The 24,539-nt window shown below is 41.6% G+C and overlaps 1 long non-coding RNA gene across 1 annotated transcript; it reads right to left on the bottom strand.

Moving 5' to 3' along the window:
* Positions 1-667: 667 nt before the first annotated feature.
* LOC115462478 lies at positions 668-23,348 on the bottom strand. The gene is made up of 3 exons (XR_003940871.1): positions 23,269-23,348; positions 12,017-12,024; positions 668-679 (listed from the first exon to the last, which is right to left on the bottom strand). It is a non-coding gene; the product is annotated as an uncharacterized LOC115462478 (long non-coding RNA).
* Between the last annotated feature and the right edge of the window lie 1,191 nt (positions 23,349-24,539).

Here is a 24,539-nt window from a genome sequence, read left to right as displayed (position 1 = left end):
TACTAATAATTGGCAATAGCTGGATTGGCACTAACTGACACTAATTTGAGGTAATGTGCATAACTGTACTTAAGAGGTATTTCTATAGTATAATGTTAGAGGTCCATATTCAGCCCATGGGAAGCAGGCTGGCTACGTCCCATGATTGGCGCTCAGCATGGACATTCAATGCCAAGCCATTTCCAGTGACTGGCATTGAATATCTGGGGTTTTTTTTGGCCGGCTTAAACTTAACCGGCCAAGTTAATGTTTATAGCAGCCAAAGATCGGACTGCTATTTAAGCGATCCAGTTGGGCCGCTAAACTTAGCTGGCAAAGTGTTGAATATTTGTGGCTAGCCAGTTATGTCACACGATAGAGCCAGTTAGCCACTATCCCCCGGATTCTATGTAGCGCGCCTAGAGATCCACGCCAAAATCCAAGTGGATTCTATAATACTGTGCATAACTTAATTGGCTTAACAAGCTAGTCAACACTAGTATCAGCATTTAACAAGCAGTAATGAGTACTAATTGGCACTAATTAAGATTTACGCGCACAACTCGCTAAGAGTATTCTGTAACACAGTGCACCTAATTTCTAATGTTTGCAGATAAAAAGGGGCATGGTTATGGGTGTGGAAATGGGCATTCCCAAATTTATGCATGTAGTTATTGAATATGACCCAGTGCACCTAAATCTACACGCCAGGATTTACGCCACATTTTCATTGGTGTAAACGGAGGTGTGTAATTTTAGGCGCTAGGATATCAATTAAGCATAAATCACTTTGAATAACATAGTAACATAGTAAATGACGGCAGAAAAAGACCTGCATGGTCCATCCAGTCTGCCCAACAAGATAAACTCATATGTGCTACTTTTTATGTATACCTTACCTTGATTTGTACCTGTCCTTTTCAGGGCACAGACCATGTAAGTCTGCCCAGCACTATCCCTACCTCCCAACCACCAGCCCCGCCTCCCACCACCGGCTCTGGCACAGGTGTAGAAGGATCCATTCCTTCTGAACAGGATTCCTTTATGTTTATCCCACTCGTGTTTGAATTCTGTTACTGTTTTCATTTCCACCACCTCCGGCGGGAGGGCATTCCAAGCATCCACTACTCTCTCTGTGAAAAAATACTTCCTGACATTTTTCTTGAGTCTGCCCCCCCTTCAATCTCATTTCATGTCCTCTCGTTCTACCGCCTTCACACCTCCGGAAAAGGTTCGTTTGTGGATTAATACTTTTCAAATATTTGAACGTCTGTATCATATCACCCCTGTTTCTCCTTTCTTCCAGAGTATACATGTTCAGGTCATCAAGTCTCTCCTCATACGTTTTGTAACGCAAATCCCTTACCATTCTCGTAGCTTTTCTTTGCACCGCTTCAATTCTTTTTACATCCTTCGCAAGGTACGGCCTCCAAAACTGAACACAATACTCTAGGTGGGGCCTCACCAACGACTTATACAGGGGCATCAACACCTACTTTCTTCTGCTGGTCACACCTCTCTCTATATAGCCTAACAACCTTCTAGCTACGGCCACCGCCTTGTCACACTGTTTCGTCGCCTTCAGATCCTCAGATACTATCACCCCAAGATCCCTCTCCCCTAGGTTTCTCCTAACCTGGTTGTCCATCTGCACGACATTATCATAGTCCAATCATGACACCACTAAGGAACGCATGAGGGTTCTCAATACATCACTATCCAGAAAAGGATGTGTAGAGGTCACTCAGGTTCAGTTCTTGTGCAGCGTTGGAGCCTTCTGTGACCTACCAGAATATAACTGCTCTGACCTTTTTCCAACAGTTTCGAAACAGGCAGTTGTGCCTTCCTTCCTGACAGGATAGAAGGAGACAACTTTTAGAACTCAGTATAAATACTCAACCAAGGGGAGGATCTTTTTGTCTTTAATTTGGAATTCCCAACCAGAGCACCTCAACACAAAGGGACCAAGGTGTGGCAGAGCACCTGGCCATTCCCATCATCAGTGCAAGGGAAATAAAATCAGTGCCAATCAAAGATCTAAAGCACCCTTAATATCACTGAATAAGAAAGTCAAAACTGTTTCAGGCATAAAACCCTTCAAGAATCCAAATGTCATACATGAAGGAGATTAGCTAATTCTATGATGTAGACAAGCTGGGTTAGAGCAAGTCTCTCAGCTAATATGGCCAGAAATAGGAGTTTGGAAACTGGTCTGAAGTTGGAAGGATGACTATGATCTGACATAGAGTTCTTTGAACTGGACTATTGTTTGAGTGTTTTCAGAAGGCTGGGACTATCCCAGCAGTGAAGTAGGAATTAATCATTGTTCTAAGGGAAGCAGATAAGCTTAAGATCTGATTTTTTAACGACAAAGGAGAAGATGGATCTGCTAAAGTGTAGGAAAACGTCATGGTGGATAGCAGCTTTTTCACTACAAATGCTGTGGCCAGGCTAAAAGAGGACCATTGGTTAACAGAGGCCATAGGAACTGTTTCATGAGTTCTTTTAGGTTGAAGAACAATAAGTTGCCCATGGTCTTGGCTTACATAAGTCTATCTATCCTCACCCATCAGAGCAGATATTGTAATCCCCCAGGGGGTACTCATGTGCTGAGAACCCTCTTATGGCTCCTGTCCAACCTCACATGCCCTCACCCAAGGCTCACTAGTGCTTTACTTCAGAGAAAGGCTTCTCTATGGCAGCCTGTAAACTCGGTCTCAATGTTTGGACTTGCCTTTTAAGTCAGGGTGACTCCCTCATTTACCACCAATTTGTGGACATGCTTCCCTGATGTATCCTCTGGTAACAGGTCACTCTTCCGGTACCCTTGATGGGCCCCCTGTTACCCTTCTTGGGAATAGAACCCTAGTTTCTCCGCTTTCATCAATATGCAAATTTACTCTATCTCAGATGCAAATTCCCTTTATTAGCACCATGCTCCAGTCTTGTGGGGAATAACTTCTTTCCCACATATCATTCAATTTCCAGCAATGCACAGTTCCATTACTACCAAAAGGCATACCAGGTAAATACCTTCTTGGTTTTTAGAGGGATAATTCTCTCTCCACTTCCAAGGGATCTCCTCCAGCAGGCTTCAGGCATTCCAGATCCCCATCTCCTCTCTCCCTCTCTCAGCTTAGAGGGTGCTCTTTATAGGGTGGCTAATTATCTTCCCCACCTCCTTAGGCCCCTCCCCCTGGTCCAGGACTTGAACTCTCTCTATCCTGAGAGTTCCCCCTGGTGGCCTCTTCAGGGAAAGGCAGGTCCTATACCCTGAGCACCCCCTAGCTATCCCTTCCAGTCATTACACTGATGTAGTCCTTTTGGCTCCCTCTAGGGACCAGATCAGGGCATTTTCTAGTCTTTCTCTAGGACAGCGCCCTCTGGTGGCCTCCTCAGGGTAGGGCAATCCTGTGTTTATCACAGTATGAAAGGGAAATGGGAGTTCAGAGGTCTAATTTATTTTTGAAGATGACTGCTGGATCTGTGGCTGAGAGTGTGGAAGAATTGGGGGAGGCATGTTCATTGGTAGAGATAGTTAAATCAAAGACCATATTACAACTGAAGCGAATCATATTAGAAAAAAAAAGTACTTCCCTTAGGGGCCCTTTTATAGAGCGGCGGTAAGCCCAACACAGGCTTACCACTTGCTCTTCAAAGACTACTGCTGGCCCAACATGGCCACCAATGGTAGTCCTGCCCCAAGCATGCACCATTTCCAGGGGGAAAAGAAAACCCCCGGAAATGGCTTGCATGGCAATAACCCAGTGGTAACTGGGCATCACCGTACTCTGCCCGGTTACCGCTGAGTTAGCATGGGAGCCCTTATTGCCACCTCAATGGGTGGCGGTAAGGGTTCCTGCCGAATGGCCACGAGGTAAGAGTTATCTCACCGCATGGCCATTTTTTGGGAGGGTTTTACCAGCTGCGGAAAAAAGGGCCCTGGCACACAGGAAAAACGGCCCCCGCCACTTACCATAGGGCCCTTTTCCCTACAGCTTAGTAAAAGGACCCCTTAGATAAAAAGCAGAAAGTTCTTTATAGCACTGCAAGTTTTCCAAAGTCTCAACACAAATCCAAAATCCATGCCTGAAATCACTCACAAGTTCACGGTATATTCAAACATGGATGTTTGAGAAAAAATATTCAGTACACATAAAATTACACATTTTCTGATGAACACAAGTTGGAAAGATTCACACATTCTTACTCAGCAAGGAAATTGGAGTTTTCACACTGTACAAAGATCTGTTGAAAAACGTAGTGACACTGAAACTAAAGTGAAATAAAAAGTGTTAGCAGGAGACAAAGAAGTATATACTAATACAATAAAAGATTCAACTTAAAAAAAAATACAGATTTGCTCTTCCACAGCCAATTCTATAACGGGCCAAAAGTTGGGCACCAAGATGCAGTGGGTTGGTTTTAACGGTTTTTATTGATGACATGTCAGATGTACAAATACAACATTCCAAAATTACATTAATGCTATACCAAACAACCAGAAAAAGGAAAAGAGAACAAAAATAAAAATATATCAATAGCATCCGTCATCACCTTTTATCATTATTATCCCCCTCCCCTAATATGTCAGGCACTTTTACTGAGAAATAAACAGCCAGCATTTACCAAATCTTATTGAGTACAAATATACAGCCATTCGCAAGATTTTCTATTGTTCCCCCCTCCCCTTATCATATTATATTCAACCTAATGTATTGGGATTTCCCAGATAGACATAACCTTAGCATATCATCCAACTCAAACATCTACTTGCAACAAACCCCAATATGATCTTTTGACAACAAAAAATTTTCTCCCTTCCGCCCATCCCCCTCCTTCCCCCTTATCCCCCCCTCCTTTACACCCACCACCCATCCTAGATGCAGTATGTTAATTGCTAATTCTATATTGGCATCTGGATGGCCAGATTCCATTATAGAATACTAGTGTAAGTTGGCATTTACACACCAACATTTAAGTGTGCCCACTTATATCATATCAATAGCAGGTGGAAAAGTGTGCACCTCATGTGGTACTTAATGTGCGTAACTTACAGTCTTCTGTGAGTTGCATGCATAAATGTGGGACCCGCCCATGCCCTGCTTATGTGTACTCCCCCTTGCATTTACACACTTCGGGGTTCTTTTTCTAAGCAGCGATAAAAGGGGGGGCTGCACTAGTGTCATCGCGTGTTTCTGATGCATGCTGAGGCCTCCTTTTACCGCAGTGGGTAAAAGGCTGTCTTTTTTTCTAAAAAAAAAATGGCCGTACAATGGTATGCATATACACGTGATTTTACAAGCACTAACATTTTTAGGACACCCAAATAAACCAAACGCATAATAATAAACGTGAATGCCTAATTTATGTTTTCAATTCTATTCCAGCCACGAGAATAGATGTAACATTGTAATTTTGGAGTATGAGATACCCTGTCCTCTACCCAAAAATGGATAACAAAAATATATAGCAAGGAAATGAGTAATGCAAGGATAAATGTGAAAACAAAATAAAATATCCATCTGCATCATAAAAACCAGGGTCACTCAGAAGGCATCTTTGGTTTTGTGATGCTGCATTAGTTTTATAACATACAAAAGATAATATTATTCCTGTTCTATTAAAAGTCAAATCAGAAAGCTCTTTTGAAATTTATGTAAGGAAGGTAAATAAAAGCAAGAGAAAAAGGAAAAAGATATGGTTCTCCAAGCAAGTGACTGAGAAAATAAAGGCTAAAGAGTTGGCGTTCCAAAAATACACAAAAACTCAAGAAAAGGAACACGAGGAGGAATACAGGATGAAACTGAAAGAAGCCAAGAGAGAGATAGGTATATAAGTGAAAGGAGAATGGCTAAAAAGGGAATTGTGAGACTAAAAGATACTGCGACCCGCTATGTGGATAATGATGAAGAAAAAGCAAATTTGCTAAATAGATACTTTTGTTCTGTTTTCACAGAAGAAAATCCTGGAGAAGGACTGCGATGGACTGCAAAAAGTACAAATGAGATTGAAGTGGATAGAGCACCATTCACGGAAGAGAGTGTGTATGAACAGCTTGAAAAGCTAAAGGTGGACAAAGCCATGGGACCGGATGGGATCCACCCCAGGATATTGAGGGAGCTCAGAGAGGTTCTGGCGGGTCCTCTTAAAGATTTGTTTAATATATCCTTGCAGACCGGAGAGGTTCTGAGGGATTGGAGAACGACGGAGGTGGTCTCTCTTCATAAGAGTGGTGATAGGGAAGAAGCTGGAAATTACGGGCCGGTAAGCCTCACTTCGATTATTGGAAAAGTAATGGAAGCGATGCTGAAGGAAAGGATAATGAATTTCCTGGAAGCCAATAAGTTGCAAGATCCGAGACAACATGGTTTTACCAAAGGGAAATCCTGCCAAACAAATCTCATTGAGTTCTTTGATTGGGTGACAGGAGAATTGAATCAGGGACGAGCTATGGACATAATCTACTTAGATTTCAGCAAAGCTTTTGACACGGTTCCCCACAGGAGGCTCTTAAATAAACTGGATGGGCTGAAGATAGGACCCGAAGTGGTGAACTGGATTAGAAACTGGTTGACGGACAGAAGCCAGAGGGTGGTGATGAATGGAATTCGCTCGGAGGAGGAAAAGGTGAGTAGTGGTGTGCCTCAAGGATCGGTGCTGGGACCGATTCTGTTCAATATATTTCTGAGTGACATTGCCGAAGGGTTAGAAGGTAAAGTTTGCCTATTTGTGGATGATACTAAGATCTGTAACAGAGTGGACACCCGGGAGGGAGTGGAAAACATGAAAAAGGATCTGAGGAAGCTAGAAGAATGGTCTAAGGTTTGGCAATTAAAATTCAATGCGAAGAAATGCAAAGTGATGCACTTAGGGAATAGAAATCCTCGGGAAATGTATGTGTTAGGTGGGGAGAATCTGATAGGTACAGACGGGGAGAGGGATCTTGGGGCGATAGTATCTGAGGATCTGAAGGCGACGAAACAGTGTGACAAGGCGGTGGCCATAGCTAGAAGGTTGTTAGGCTGTATAGAGAGAGGTGTGACCAGCAGAAGAAAGGAGGTGTTGATGCCCCTGTATAAGTCGTTGGTGAGGCCCACGTAGAGTATTGTGTTCAGTTTTGGAGGCCGTACCTTGCGAAGGATGTAAAAAGAATTGAAGCGGTGCAAAGAAAAGCTACGAGAATGGTAAGGGATTTGCGTTACAAGACGTATGAGCAGAGACTTGATGACCTGAACATGTATACTCTGGAAGAAAGGAGAAACAGGGGTGATATGATACAGACGTTCAAATATTTGAAAAGTATTAATCCGCAAATGAACCTTTTCCGGAGGTGCGAAGGCGGTAGAACGAGAGGACATGAAATGAGATTGAAGGGGGGCAGACTCAAGAAAATTGTCAGGAAGTATTTTTTCATGGAGAGAGTAGTGGATGCTTGGAATGCCCTCCCGCGGGAGGTGGTGGAAATGAAAACGGTAACAGAATTCAAACACGCGTGGGATAAACATAAAGGAATCCTGTTCAGAAGGAATGGATCCTAAGGAGCTTAGCCGAGATTGGGTGGCAGAGCTGGTGGCGGGAGGCGGGGATAGTGCTGGGCAGACTTACATGGTCTGTGCCCTGAAAAGGACAGGTACAAATCAAGGTAAGGTATACACAAAAAGTAGCACATATGAGTTTATCTTGTAGGGCAGACTGGATGGATCATGCAGGTCTTTTTCTGCTGTCATTTACTATGTTACTATGAACTGGCTTATTGTTTGAGTGTTTCCAGAGGGCTGGGACTATCCTAGCAGTAAGGTGGATATTAATCATTGTTCTAAGGGGAGCAGAGAACCCAACGAAGGGGAAGCTATGATTCAAGCCACATGGACCACAGCAATGACGTCCTAAAATGAACAGGTTCTACATAATAACATTATAATCTATTATTTGCATGTGCAGCAAATTGTCAACTGCTAGAAGTGTTTTAATGATGTAAACAGGATTAAGGTGTTTCTTTTTTTATTATTGTTTTTACCATGATACATTTCCACTTAGGCATACAAAAAGAAAATTTCAACATCTGCCTTCTTGCAATCATACAAAAATGCACACATGCTTTCTTCTTCTTTTTTTTTTTTAATTGAAATTTCTTATTAGAAGGTTTGACTGGCATATGAATCCGACGGGGAAGTTTTGTGTTTCAGGGAAGCTTTAGAGACTGACTTCACAGTTGCATTACTGACAGAAGGATCACTATGGGTTTGGTTACGTACAACTGGCTGAGCAGGATTTGGAACAGTGACAAAAAAAAAAAACTCAGAAGAGCAGCTGTGAAGGTCAAAAATTTACATCAAGTGTGGATGCTGTTTACAAAATATCATCCTGGAAGCCCAGACCAGTTATATTCCATGTATTAAAAAAGGAAGAAGGAAGGCCAAATGACAGTTGGCATGGTTAAAAAGTGAGGTGAAGGAAGCTATTAGAGCCAAAAGAAAATCCTTCAGAAAATGGATGAAGGTTTCGACCGAAAATAATAAGAAACAGCATAAGGAATGGCAAATCAAATACAAAGTGCTTATAAGGAAGGCAAGGAGAGATTTTGAAAAAAAAGATTATGTTGGAGGCAAAAACACATAATAAAAACTTTTTTAGCTATATTAGACTTTAGGTGCAGTGCATTACAGAATACACTTAGCAAGTTATGCATGTAAATTCGAATTATTGCCAATCAGTACTCATTATTGCTGTTAAGTGCTGTTGACAATACTGATTGGCTTCTTAAGCCAATTAATTTACAAGCATTGTTACAGAATACACTTAGATCTTGGCGCATAACGCTAGACGCGCTATATAAAATCCAGAGGCATATGTCCAGAAAATTTGTTTTCAGAATTACATCTTTCAGGGAGAACAGATACCACAAGCACAAAATCAGTAAGCTGTAGGAGGAATGGGAATCCACTTTTTAGCACTGACAAGGTAAATATCACTAAAAAGTGTAGGATGAATTAGGGCACCATATGGCATCCCACCCATGACATTATGCAGTTTTATGCTCTTTGTGTATACAATTATCGAGCCTATAAAATACATATAAAATATAGTGAATACTGCTGCCGGCAAAATAAACAGACTCAAGAAGTAAAGAGGCAGAGGCACAGAGAAGCACAAGGCAGACAGGTTATTTACCAAGGCAGTAATGGAAGTAGAATATAACTTTTCTTCAGCCTAAAAACAGCTATGGAATACAACCAACAGACCACTCGCATCCCACCACAAAATTTCAGCAAAACATTGTTATAGCCACTATTTCCATATCCTATTCTATCTGGAAAATGTAAATTATATCACGTCACTGAATAATTTGAGGAGTTATGTTTCACAGACACTGACAGATGAACAGAATAAGGCTTTGTTTACTAGCATTACCTCTCAGAGACACCGTGACATCCTGTCTGTGTCGCCTCAAGCAAGGAAGGGGATGCAGCACATTAGCGTATTCAAAAAAGTGAATTCTAGGAAGGCGTTTCCTAATTAGCACTTTTTAGACTGTGCATTTTCCACTTTAAACTGAGTGACAGCTGAACTGTCATCACGATCTGAGAGACACGAACAGGGAAACAAGTCAAATAGGCTACTGGCCACAACTTAAAAAAAATAGCTGAATGGAGAAAATGCTAAAAGGTAATCTGCTCCTGGATAGCTATAGGTTTTCCTCATTAATTTATAATATTGGGGGCATTAAGTGGAAGCATTTTAAGAATTCATGATGTAATCTCTCATTGTTGGGATCAACTTAATCAACAGTGACAACTGCCTTGTGGATGCCAGGAATAGGGCAGGCAAATATCTGCTCAGATAATGACCAGCCACCACTTTGCATTAATTTGACATTTCAGGTTTGCCCCGTCAACCTCAATCCTCTTTGGTCAAGCAGCCCCACACAATCTTACAATGGCACAGTGGTTCTCCAAGGAGACATAATGGGCCTTTTAATCTTTTCTTCTAAAAGAACAAAAGATAAAAGATTCAGCCCGTCAGAGAAAAAGGTGAGTAGGTCATCTGGATTTTGTGAGAAAAAAAATTGTAAAGAAGAAATGCTCAGGCTAGCTATACTTAATTTAGTAGTAGGTTTCTGCATACAAATCAGTATAATAAGAGGGGAAAAAACAGCTTATATGGCTATGTTCCGGCACGGCCAAGTGAGTAAATGCAATTAAAAATTAAATATAGCCATCTCTATTTGTTCATTGAAATGCTAAACACATTTTTCACAGCTGAATTTTCCAGAAATCTGCATTCCATTAAGTAGGCAGCAACAGCATGAAGATACAGAGTAGAACTGGCATAAGGCGTATTTCATCTGTCCTAAGCCACAACTGCTCCTCTTTTCTCGGTCAAATATTCATAGATGCCAGAGGCTGGAAGCATCCCACATCATCTAGTTTCCATCTGTCTCTGTTATGTCGGAAAATACACCCTTTTCTAAATTTACACCCAGATGCACAAAACCTAACGAGCCGGCAACTTGTTTTTTACATTGGTTCTAGCCAGTTTAGCAAGCATGGAGTACAGCCAGACATTCACAAAACAGTTCTCTACAAGCTCTTTTCCTATCACGGTAGCAGCTAACGAAAATTGAATGCATAGGTATTACAGTGAGCAAACTACTATATAAATGTGCATGCGAAGCGATGCACAACTGTTTTCCAAGCGATGCACAGAAGAAGCCCCTACCTTTACCATGGAAAATTTAAAGGGTGGTCAGGAGCTGTTGGTACTGCAAGAAAGACCGAAACAGTGGAGGGAAGGGGTGGAGGGACCCGTCAAAGCTATCCAGCAACAAGATTGTACACTTCCAAGCAGTGAGAGAGATGTCCACAATGTAAACACAGAAGGTCTGTGCTCCAACTATTTAAATGCATTTCTTAGACTATAATTTTCTTCTCCAGACCACAGTCCCACACTGCAACCAGAGCGGGTTTTCTACTCAAGTCCAAGAGCAGCGGTTTCTCCCAATAGGGCATGGGCCAGCAGCAGGCACCAGCGTTCAGGCAAGCAGTCACCTGACAACTCCTGTCTCTACCCCCTTACCACGTCTAAACTCTTGAGCACCATGCTCTTCCATCCTGCCTGCTTGCTTTCATACACGTAGCTTGTCTGCATGTATGAAAGACGTTTGAAGCATGCGCAGAGCAGCCACACTTAGCGTATGGCTGCTCTGTGCATGCTCAAATGACCGATTGGCTTCTCTGCTATCGCATACAAATGAGCCTGTTCACAAAAGCAGCGAGCAGCTCATTTGCATGTGATTCACTTTCGAGATCGCTCTGTATTTCCAAATCGGTAATTTTTACTGTTAACAGAGGCCTTGAAAAATAACAGGGTAGAAAATGGCATTAAGGTGACAAATTTAAGCCTGAAATTTCAATAGTGCATGTATATACAGATTTAGGACTGTACCACTTGAAGGGGGGGGGGGGTTGTTATTAATATGGGCTACTGTTAATCAGGTTATTTTACTACGAGTCAGGTTATTTTAGTACAGGGTCTCATTGCATAAAATAGGACCCTGTGCTAAAATAGCATGATGTGGTAAAATAACCCAACTTCAGCAGCCCACGTTGATAACTTCCCCCCTTAAAGTATCTCCATTTTCAAGTAGAAGGTGAATACAGAAGTTAACTTGGAAAATTAGGTCAATCTACATTTAACACACATGTGTAACATTACCTAGTTAATTTCAAGACACAGATTTCTGTCCCTAATGTAGCACGCCTAATGTATATGTTTTAATTATGAAAAATGTTTTATTACATACAGTATGAATCTCACGGCATGCCCTCAACAGACCTCTTAAAGCCTCCTTTTAAAATCTTGAAACTTACATATAATGACACTGTCCACATTTTTGATGTAATTGTATAACAGGGAACCTAGGTTAATAGGGAAGCAGGTGCCTATTTTATAAAGATACTTATACAGCTATGTGAATTATAAAATACTAGCACAAATACTTCAGAAATTAGCCTATATTGAGGGGTCCTTTTACTAAAGTGCCTCTGCTGGTGTAGGCACATGTATTGGATGCGCAATTTCCATTTTTCAGCATGCCTGCAGAAAAGGTCTTTTTTTGCAGCCAAAAATGGACATGCAGTAAAATTAAAATGAGCACATGCCCATTTTGGGCCTGAGGCCTTACCGCCACCCACTCACTTATCAGTAAGGTCTCACGCATTAACCAGATGGTAATCGTCAGCGTGCATACACTGCCGATTACCATCATGCAGTAAAAAAATAGAAAATATTTTCTGCAGAGTGTTTTGGATGCGTGTCAAAAATAGAATTACCGCCTGGGGAATGCGGTAGCCAGGCAGTAGTTCTAATTTGACATGCATTGGACGCGGGTAGGTGGCTATGTACCATAGTAAAAGGGCCCCTGAAGGAGCAAATATTATCCACTGATTCTATAAAAATTGCACATGCAAATTTAGGCACGTTCCCAACTTGCATGCACAATTTAATAGAATAATGAGCCAATTAGTGTCGATAATTGTTTTTTTTTAACAAGCAATTATTGGCACTAATTAGATTTTATTGGAACCAACACATGCAAAGTTTGGCGCGGGATCTGTGCCTAAAATTTATGTGTGGTCCAAAAAAAAGGGCATGGGAATGGGAAGGTCATGGGTGGAATGGGGGCGTGGCTTTGAGTTCTGTGCATAATTACAGAATAATAGTGCTCCACACATAATAAATTTTAATAAGGTCCCAAAAGTTGATTGACTTGTCAACTAAACAAAATGTTCTGACACTTCTAATCTCTTAGGCTGTCACTGCTGATCTGTCCACTTTAGCAGCCATGGGCTTCCCTAAAATCCTGTGTGAGGTTTTGCAAAGTAGAGGGAAGTAATAATAAGAAAAAAAAATCTCTAAATGCTTCCACCCAGCAATTTCAATTGTCAGACATAGGAGCCGATATTCAGACCATGGGAGGCAGCCCAGCTATCTCCTTCGGTCGGCGGTGAGGCCAGATATGCAATGCCAGGCCATTTCCGGTGACCGGCATTGAATATCCAGTTTATTTTTGGCCAATATTCAGTACCGGCCAGTTAAGTTTATAGTGGCCAAAGATAGGCCTGCTATTTGGGAGGCCTGATTTGGCCGCAAGCTTAGCCCATGATGCTCTAAATATTTGCGGATGGCCATTATACTGTGTGATGTAACCGATTAGCCACTAAGCGCTGACTGAGAATATTCTGCCGGAGATAACCAGCTGTTTCTCTCTGAATATTCGCAGATAGTCTGTTAAGTGCTAATTAACCAGCCAGGAACCATTCCTGGCCAGTAAAATAGCGCAGAAAATCGGATGGATAATTAAAAATTTGAATTTATATTTAAAAACTTTCTCAGAGTAGTAGTAGTAGAACAAAAGCTTTGATGTTCATATTTAGATAAAAGCTAGCCCGGTGTGGCCATGTTTCCCTTTCAAGAGGCAGAGGCTCTGTTTGGAAAGGTTTTGTGCACAAGTGCTGGCTCCTGTTGTTGCTGCTGATCCCAGCATCGCAGATCCTTGCTTTCCAATTGTCCCAATAAAAAAACAAAAATCTTGCCAGACAACATTGAGCTTTACAGCGGTCAGCATTTTGGGAACACTAGCCAGCATGGGAATTTTTAGACCTGGATGTTCAGTACCAGCCCCCTATGCAGGTACAGCAGTGAATATCTAAGTCTCTGGCAGTGCCTGGAAGTTATCCTAGTATCACCAATATTTAGTGTGGTACCTGGATGACTAAGCAGGCGTGGAGGGGCATAATCGAATGAAAACATCTATCTCCATGGGCGTTTATCTCCAAGAACGGGTCCGTGAAGGGGCGAACCGAACCGTATTTTGGGGAAAAATAGACGTCCATGTTTTATTCGACAATTTGTGAACTGGGCGTTTTTGTTTTTCAGCGATAATGGAAAATGAAAGCGCCCAGCTCAAAAACGAATAAATCCAAGGCATTTGTTCGTGGGAGGGGCCAGGAGTCGTAGTGCACTGGTCCCCCTCACATGCCAGGACACCAACCGGGCACCCTAGGGGGCACTTTTACAAAAACAAAAAAAAAGGTAAAAGAGCTCCCAGGTGCATAGCACCCTTCCCTTGTGTGTTGAGCCCCCCAAATCCCCCTCAAAACCCACCACCCACAAGTCTACACCATTACTATAGCCCTAAGGGGTGAAGGGGGGCACCTACATGTGGGTACAGTGGGTTTGGGGGGCGGTGTGGAGGGCTCCCATTTACCAGCACAAGTGTAACAGGTGGGGGGGAATGGGCCTGGGTCTACCTGCCTGACGTCCACTGCACCCCCTAATAACTGCTCCAGTGACCTGCATACTGCTGCCAGGGAGGTGGGTATGACATTTGAGGGTGAACATAAAAAGTTGTGAAACGGCATATTTTTGTGGTGGGAGGGGGTTTGTGACCACTGGGGGAGTCAGGGGAGGTCATCCCCGACTCCCTCCAGTGGTCATCTGGTCATTTAGGGCACTTTTTGGGGCCCTATTCGTGGAAAAACAGGGTCCAGGAAAAGTGCCCTAAATTCTCGCTAAAACGCATATTTTTTTTTCCATTATCGGCGAAAGGCGCCTATCTCTGATCGGCCGATAACCACGCCCCAGTTCCGCCTTCACCACACCTTTGACACGCCCCCATCAACTTTGTCCGCATCCGCGACGGAGTGCAGTTGAAAACGTCCAAATTCGGCTTTCGATTATACCGCTTTATTCGTTTTTGTGAGATAAACATCTATCTCCCGATTTGGGTCGCAATATAGGCGTTTTTCTTTTTCAATTATAAGCTGGATAGTTAGTTAAGACTGGTAATTTATCCAGGCACCAGCACTATATACTGACAGCGCATGGATATCTTCTGTGTCTGCCCCAGCTCTCTTCCCACATAGTTAAACTACTTCTTGTAAGCAGCCAATATTATAACTATGTATCCCTGACTGTTACCCTGACGAAGGAAGCGAAACCTGGCTTAGTTGAATAGCGGCTTGAGCAGCACTTTAAAGATAAGTACTATGAAAGCATATTTTTGCAACTTTTATTCAAAAGCATTCAAGATTACACTTGTCATAAAATGTTTTGTTAAAAATTGGGACCTGTGTGGAAAGTTTTCTTTGGCACTAAAAAAAAAAAAAAGTAAATGTGCACTAAGGGCCCTGTTTACTAAGCTACGCTAAGGGTGTGTTAGCATTTTTAGTGCACGCTAAACGCTGTCGCCCACAGGAACATATGGGTGGCTCTAGTGTTTAGCAAACGCTAGCGCACCTTAGTAAATAGGGCCCTTAGTATGCCATGTATTCTAAGGATCCCTTAAAAATTGTTTTAAAAAATGATGGTTTTGACATAGTTAAGCGACACACACATCATGATTGTTAATCATCAGGTTTAGTCAGACCACAGCCCTTTGTAACACAGGCTACCATTTATCTTACAACAAACCCTAGATGATAAGACCACAGGGATTCTAGTTGGAGGGTGGAAATAGCACTCCCTTTATGTTCATCTCACTGTATCAATGCAGATTTGGGGATAATTTATTAGCATGTGCTAAACACGTGTTGCCATAATGCAGTAATAGATGAAGTTAATGACATTTACATTTCAGAAGATGGGGTCCATTTCTTAGTCTACTGCACTTGAGTAAATCAGTTGCCTACAGGTTCCTTTTACTAAGGTGCGCTCAAAAACGGCCTGCGATAGTGTAGACGCGTGTTTTGGATGCATGCAGAATCATTTTTCAGCGCTCCTGCAAAAAAAAAAAAAGGCTTTTTTTTCAATTTTTGCCGAAAATGGACGTGCAGCAAAATGAAAATTGCCACGTGTCCATTTTGGGTCTGAGACCTTACCGCCAGCCATTGACCAGGCGGTAAACTCTCACATAGTAACCGGGTGATAATGAGCTACGCACATCAAATGCCACTTGGCACGCGCCCAATACACGTATCCGAAAATAAAAATTATTTTTCGGAAACGCCAAAAATGACATTACCGCAAGAGATACGCGGAAGCCGGGCGGTAACTCCATTTTGGCGCACGTAGATGCTTACGCGGCTTAGTTAAAGGGCCCCCTAGTTTGTGTTTTCTCTTTGGTTTTAAACTTGTAAATTCAGCCTCTCTCCTTTTTAAGGTTTATTGACAGCCAATAATTAGTAGAGTTGAATTGTTTCTTATTATTTTGTTTTGTATTCCAGCATATTGCACACAATTTTTATTTCCATATTTTTATTATTTGGAAGAAAATGTGAATGTTCCACATACATGTGAAAATAAACTGTACAAAAGAAACAATGAGAAATAAAATAAAATCCCTTTATTGTATTACAAAGAAAAATCAAATGTCTTGATCCCAGATTAGCAAATGAGCTGTTCAAACATTCCATTAAAATGCATGGAAAAAAAAGAAGAAGACCAAGAAGACCAATAGTCAATGCTCTATCTACTCAGAAAAATCAATAAATCCCAGTACTTCATCTCTGCTCAATTTACTCCTTTCTGTCTGCATGGCTGTAAGTTGCTGATGGCAAGTATCCAAAGCGTCCAAACTTCAGGCAGCCCCTGTAGCCTTTTCAATCAAGTCATTCACTACCAGAGACAATAATCAGGCCTCCCATGATGAAATTCATTCATACAGTGGTACTGATTATGCAGCCAGTGCAATCTGCCTACAGTATTGACTGCAGATCAATGTTCAGCTTGATGTACTGAGGAGAAAATACAGTATACAGCGACACAAGTTTAAGAGCAAGAATTCAATAGTTTTGGTCAACCGTGAAAAATAAGGGCCGACCAATAAACCTGATTTTCGTCCAGCAATGTAGCTTTTGAAACTATATAGAAACATAAAATGGTTTCTGCTCTAACAAAAGGTACATTCCGTCTGGATCTTCCCACTTAGAAATTAGGAAGCCAGGATTACAGACGAATTCATTTTGAGAAGCGCTTCCAAAAGATGTTGACTACTGTTCAAAAAACATGGGTTTGAAAGTTCACGAAAAATGTTACTTGGGTCAATTTAGTATAGCAAAGAGAGGGAGCAAAAGTACAAACAAAAGGCCAAACAGCAAAACAAAAAGTACCAGGAGCCTTCCAAAAAAAGAAATAAAAACTTTAATCAAATGTTTAGATGAAACAATCCTAGAATGGACCCGACACAGTCCGTGTTTCGGCGCACAGCGCCTGCGTCAGGGGTCTGATCCAAGTAAAAAGTTCTCACAGTCCAGGAAAACAAGGAAACACGGACCGTGTCTGGTCCATTTTAGGATTGTTTCATCTAAACATTTGATGAAAGTTTGTATTCCTTTTTTTGAAGGCTCCTGGTACTTGGGTCAATTTAACCATCTTATACTGTAACTGAGTAGCAAGTTTTCACTTGAATTTTTACTTTTAAATTCAGCAAGAGGGAAGAAATACACCCACCATCATTTTCTTCTGAAACAGACAGGCGTTTCTGTTGATAAAATTGATTCACGTATAATGCTACACTGGAGGCATGTTAGGCCTTCTTCTCTGCTTGTACTTCTTCAGATAGAAGAATTTTTAAAAAATAAATTAAACGTTATGCCTAAACCAGTGACAAAAGAATGAGTGCCCAATTCTGAACACATTTTTTAAAGCACCACATACAATTATGCTCAAACACACAGCAGTCAGACATGATCCTAAGCAGTTGGTGCTCTGCTATCCCCTGCACTAACACCCACATAAACAGACGGTAATGAGAATTAAAGGGAAATAAACTGACTGAACAGAACCTTTTAGCACTTAATTTCATTTTTAAAAGGTCTGAAAGTGCTCTTTCAATTGAAGGTTTTTCTAGTGCTACCTATGTAGTAAGGACTGACATTAATACTGCCCCGCTGACAATCACACAGTGGTAATAGCCTGGTAATCAAATACATATATAAGGTTTAGCCCTGGCTGTGACACTACGGAGACAAATTTTTAATCTAGAGAAAACAGCTTACACACAAGACAGTAACGAAAAAAAAAAACCCCACAACCTGTGACATATACTGGCACTCAAGAACAATGAAATGAAATACAGCATACCCTACTTAAAGGGCTACATTCCCCAGGCACAAAGACTAACCATAGCACAGATAGTAACAGAACACTGAAATTTACAAGGCTCCAGAAAACACTAGGCAGCTAACATCTTGCCTACAGTACAGTAAGTTACAATGGAGCTCATTTTCAAAAGAGAAAAACGTCCAAAAAGTGGCATAAATCTGCATTTGGATGTTTTTCTCACAAAAACGTCCAAATTGGTATTTTCAAAACCAATTTTTAGACATTTTTTTCTATGAAGTCCATCAGAAGTGCGCTCAAATCACAAGGGGGCATGTCAGGGGAATGTTAAGGGAGGGATCTGGGCGTTCCTAACACTTGGACGTTTTTTAGTCAGAATGGAACAAAACAAAAAAGTGTCCAGGACTAAAACTAAGACGTTTTTAGCTAGATCTGTTTTTATAATGAATAAGGCAGAAAAGGGTGCCCTAAATGACCAGATGACCATTGAAGGAAATCAGGGGTGACCCCCAATATGCCCCCAGTGGTCACTGACCCCTTCCCACCCTCCACAAATCTGAACACAAATATGATTTAGCAGCCTCTATGACAGCCTCAGATGTTAGAGCCAGGTCTATTAGAGCAGCATGTATGTCCCTGGAGTAGTGTAGTGGTCAGTGCAGTGCAGCACACCATGGAGTGGGGAACTCTGGTCCCTATCTTCTTCCACCTGTCACATTTGAAGGGGAAACAGTGAGCCCTCCAAAACTCACCAGAAACCCACTGTACCCACATATAGGTGCCCCCTTCACCCATAAGGACTATTGTAGTGGTGTACAGTTGTGGGCAGTGGGTGGGTTTTGGGGGGCTCAGCAGACAAGATCAGGAAGCAACAGTGAGATGTGTACCTGGGAGCATGTTTTTGAAGTCCACTGCAGTGCACCCTAGGGTGCCCCATTTATCTCCTGTGATGTCTGGGAGACCAATCTACTAAAGATGCTAGCCCCTCCTACATCCCAGTGACTTGATTTTCTACGTTTTTCACTTTGTTTTTGTTTGTTTTTTTTAATGGACCAAAACTGGCCAGTAGGTTTGATAGCTAGTGGTTAATAGTACTGCATCATTTTCATATCTTAAGGTCAGGGTTTGCACCCAAAGGAGAGCTCAAATCCTGCTAAGGACTCGAATCTTGTACTACGAGTCCAACATTTAGAACACATACTGTGTTCTCTAGTTTGTTTGCCGGACACTACAGTAGTAAATCAAGTAGATGCATTATCCTGGTTCAACAGAACTTTGAGAAACATCTCCAGTGTGGAAAACTAAATACCAAATCATTCAAAGTAGAATATCTCAACATCTTTAGGGATGTAGCATGAGTACTGGAGTATTAAAAAAAAAAAACACTAGCAGGTAAATTACTCGACTACAGATTTTTTTTTTAAGACCAACCAAGGCACTTAAAAATGAATGTATGTTCAGCATGGCTATACAGATAGTCAGAATATCCATATTTGCTGCTAATCAATAGCCGCTATCCTTACAGCAATGATATTCAGCCGCAATGGTGGTAATTGTATAAGGAGCTGACTAGTTTTAGGCAGCAAGAAGGCATGTAAATGGGGATATTCTAGTCATATCTACATGTAAGTGGCCACTTATGCCCATAAACAACATCTTTTAGAATACTCCCTAATGGAAATGTATGCACCATTCTTTGTCAGTGTGAATATACATGGTTAAGTTTGGGTGGAGTAATGTACATTATAGAAGCTACAAAGTAGTAAATTTAAAACAAACCAAAGGAAATATTTCTTCACTCAACCTGTAATTAAACTCTGGAATTCGTTGCCAGAGAATGTGGTAAAAGCAGTTAGCTTAGCAGGGCTTAAAAAAAGATTTGTATAGTTTCCTAAAAGAAAAGTCCATAAGCCATTATTAAGATGGACTTGGGAAAATCCACTGCTTATTTCTAGAATAAGCAGCTTAAAATCTGTTTTACTGTTCTGGGATCTTGCCAAGTACTTGTGACCTGGATTGGCCACTGTTGGAAACAGGATACTGGGCTTGATGGACCTTCGGTCTGTCCCCGTATGGCAACACTTATGTTCTTATGAATGCATGTATATGCTAACATCTAGGCATCAGCAATTACATTAGCTGTGGGGCCGGTGTAACTGATCGTGCCTTAATATATGTTTTCTGTCATTTGACTAGAATTCTAGTAGTTGCCTACTTTTAGGTATAGATTAGGCTTAAAATAGGTGATATATCGAGTGGCTACAGTGGACACCCTGTTATGGAAGTACTCTTTAGAGAGGTAATTCTAGAATTGCCTGTGCAAAGATACCCAGAGAGCACCTAGGAAGAGCCAATTCTATAATGGAATATTAACATGTGGAGAGGTATTTTCAATATGACGTCTAAGCCCGACTTTGAACGTTTTGCAAAAAAACTTTGAAAATCCAACTAGGAAAGAAGGCCATTTTCAAACAAAAGGGAAACGTCTATCTTTTTTTTTTTTTTTTTTTTTAAACACTGCTTCAAACAAGGTTTTGTGCTTTGTATGTTTTATTTTTTTGACCATTTTCAGAAAAAAAAAAGTCCAAGTGAAAAACAGAGAAAATCAAGCCATTGGGATTTAGGAGGGGCCAGCATTTTTACTAGACTGGTCCCCCAGACATCCCAGAAGAGCAATGGAGCACCCTAGAGGGCACTGCAGTGGACTTCAAATAAATGCTCCCAGGTACACTTCTCACAGTTGCTCCCTAATCTTGTCTGCTGAGCCCCCCCCCCCCCCAAACCCACTAACCCAACTGTACACCACTATAATAGCCCTTATGGTTGAAAGGGGAACCTCTATGTGGATTCAGTAGGATTTGGGTGAGTTTTGCGGCTTACGTTTTCCAACACAAGTGTAACAGGTAGGGGGAGGTATGGGCCTGGGGTCCACCTGTCTACAGTGAACTGCACCCACCACTAGACTACTCCAGGGACCTGGATGCTGCTCTAATGGACCTGAGTACAACATTTGAGGCTGGCATAGAGACTGGTAAGTAATGTTTTTAATAAAATTTTGTGGGGCTAGGAGGGGGCCAGTGACCACTGGAACAGTAAGGGGAAGTTATCCCTAATTCCCTTCACTGGTCATCTGATCATTTAGGACACTAATTTGTGCTTTATTTGTTCTAAAAACAGGTCTGGCTCAAAACGTCTTAGTTTTAGTCCTGGACAGGTTTTGTTCCATTATGGCTGAAAAATGTCCAAGTCATAGGAACACCCAAATCCCGCCCTTAACATGTCCCCAACAGGCCCCCTTGAGATCTGGATGCACTGCAGACGAACGGCATAGAAAAATGTCTAAAAAACAGATTTTGAAAATACTGATTTGGACGTCTTTAAGAGAAAAACATTCAAAATGCTGCTTTATGCCACTTTTTAGACGTTTTTCTCTTTCAAAAATGAGCCCCAGGTTAAAAAAACAGCGACCAAAATGATAAAGGGGATGGAGCTCCTCTCATATGAGTAGGGTTACCATATGTCCGGATTTACCCGGACATGTCCTCTTTTTGAGGACATGTCCGGGCGTCCGGACGGGTTTTGGCCAGCCTGCCCATTTGTCCGGATTTCTGGACTAATGGGCAGGCTGACATGCGTGCGGGCGGCAGACCTCCCCTCCCCTTACTCACGATCTTCTCTGGTGGTCTACTGACTTCGGGGCAGTAGACAATGGTCCACCTAGCCCCCTCTTTCCTGCCCGGTGCGCTGCTCTGCATCTGGTATGCTGCCTGTGACGGTCTCGGCGAGATTCAAAATGGCGGCTGAGAATTGAAGTCTTGCGAGGCCGCTTCAATTCTCGGTGGCCATTTTGAATCTCGCCGAGACCGTCACAGGCAGCATTCAGGATGCAGAGCAGTGCTTCGGGCAGGAAAGAGGGGGCTAGGTGGACCATTGGTTTGACCCAGTATGCTATTCTTATATTCTAATAGCATAGTACTGAGATTTTATATGTTTACCTGTCACTGTTATACACTAACATGCCCTATTGCATTAGAGTGCTCTGCCACCATTAACTCACATTATTAGAAACTAGGTGCCACTGCAGTGGTAAATAACATACATTAATCCATGTTAGTGCATGTTACTGCAGTAGCATACACAGATAAATCTACAGAGTGAGACTGCTCAGGCTGGATTGCTTCCTCATGGGAAATTTTCCTTCTTTGGGTTTGTTTATATGAGATGTTTTGGCTGTGTTCAGCTTCTGCCTCTCTGTAATGCACCTTAAGAAATGAAAATGATGCGGTACTATTAACCACTAGCTCTCAAACCTACTTGTGATCTTATACATAAAAATGTACTATCATGTTACTGCATGATTGAATGAAGCCAAGGAAGTCATTTGAGCAGTCTTCTGTATCAAATTTTACATGCAAATGTCAGCAAATTACACGTATAGATTACATATGTTAGCAAATGGTTATTTTAGAACACAGCGATATTTACATTTGGAATTTGCTGAGAAATGTGTAGATTCAACAGTCATGGATTGGGCAGCCAAAAAAACATATCTTTGCATTTCACATGTTATAATGAAAACATACACAAATATCTACTATACCTGAATGTCTATTTTAAAGCACTTCCCTGTTGGCCTTTACATCTGATAGGCAGCACACTTAAGTGTCAGCTACCTGCTCTTTTCCACCTGGAATATCCAGCAATGGTGGAAAGGGCAACTGGATGTACTTCTATGGTGTCTACCACTACCTCAAAAAAAGTTTTTTTAAAATATATTATTTCAGTAGTTCTAATTGGCTCCTATTAGTACTTGCACATGCAAAACTGCCAGAAGGAGCAGATGTATGGTGCACAAGCACGTCTCACACGTCTATTAATCAGCCCTTACATGTGCAAAAGGCGGCATAATGATGCTCATTTTTTCGACTGTGTTTAATGCGAAATTGATGCTCCCGCTGTATATGTCAGCAAACATGTTTATCTACCAGCATCCTCCTACATAGATTATAAAAGATTCCATATTCAGCAGGACCTTTTCTAAAGTACTTGGTGAACCTTGAGTGTCCTAACCTAGACCTCCTGTTTCCCTCGTGGAGACCCTTGGTGGTAATTCTATATATTGGTGTCAAGGGTTAGGCACCCAATGCCATGCGTCAACTGCAAATTCTATAATGGCTTCTTGGTGCCAAGATGTTGTTATAGAATACTAGTGAAATTAGGCACCAATAGTTATGCCAAGTCAATGGGAGTTGAAACTTGGCACCTAATTGTGCACTGAAGTGCACATAACTTATAGTATTCTATATGTTACACATTTATTCCAGAGACATAAGAACATATGAGTAGCCATACTGGGTTAGACCAATGGTTCATCTAGCCCAATATGTTGTTTCCAACAGTGGCCAAACCAGGTCACAAGTACCTGGCAGAAAACCAATTAGTAGCAACATTCCATACTACTAATCCCAGGGCAAGCAGTGGCTTCCCCATGTCTGTCTCAATAGCAGACTATGGACTTTTCCTCCAAGAACTTGTCCAAAAAACCTAGATATGTTAATCGCTGTTGTTACATCCTCTGGCAAAGAGTTCCAGAGCTTAACTATTCAATGAGTGAAAAAATATTTCTTCCTATATGTAACTTCATTGAGTGTCCCCTGTTCTTTCTACTTTTTGAAAGAGTAAAAAATCAATTCACTTCTACCCATCCTACATACGCTGCCCAGGTTTGAACTTACACAATAACCCCTGGATTAAGCACATAGATTTGCCAAAATTTGGCAAAATTTGGATGCACTCCTGAGATGTGCACACAAATTAATTGGCTAATGAGCCAATTACCATCAATAATTGTGTGCTAACAACCAGTTATTGATGTTAATTGGCACCCATTAAAATTTGCACATGCTTCTGGTTATATGTTATTCTATAAGGAATGGTTCCTAACTCAAGTGCAACTCTAAAGGGGGCGTGGCCATGGGCGTGTCAGGGACATTCTGAAAAGTTACATGTGTTGTTACAGAATACTGCCTCAGCGTGCCTAACTTGAGCTCCAGCATTTACACCAGGTTTCAGAAAGGCATAAGTCTGGAAGGCAAAGTTGGGAATGGGAATTGGAACTAAGCATTATTCAATAAAAAGTACATACCTTTCATAGAATTGTGCTTACTGCTGATTTTTTAGCATCATTTATAAATTCCCTCCTAATCAATGTTAGCACTTATGTTACAGAATAGTGCCTAGTTTTTACATGTGTACTTGCCAATTAGTTGCATCAATCACAAGTGTAAGCGCTATTTTTTTTTGTTACATTTGTACCCCGCGCTTTCCCACTCATGGCAGGCTCAATGCGGCTTACATGGGGCAATGGAGGGTTAAGTGACTTGCCCAGAGTCACAAGGAGCTGCCTGTGCCTGAAGTGGGAATCGAACTCAGTTCCCCAGGACCAAAGTCCACCACCCTAACCACTATTATTGTGTACCTTGCATGCACAAATT

Source organism: Microcaecilia unicolor, chromosome 2 (genome assembly GCF_901765095.1).
Source record: "Microcaecilia unicolor chromosome 2, aMicUni1.1, whole genome shotgun sequence".
In the NCBI taxonomy this organism is placed as follows: domain Eukaryota; kingdom Metazoa; phylum Chordata; class Amphibia; order Gymnophiona; family Siphonopidae; genus Microcaecilia; species Microcaecilia unicolor.
This window is presented reverse-complemented; position numbering and strand designations above follow the sequence as displayed.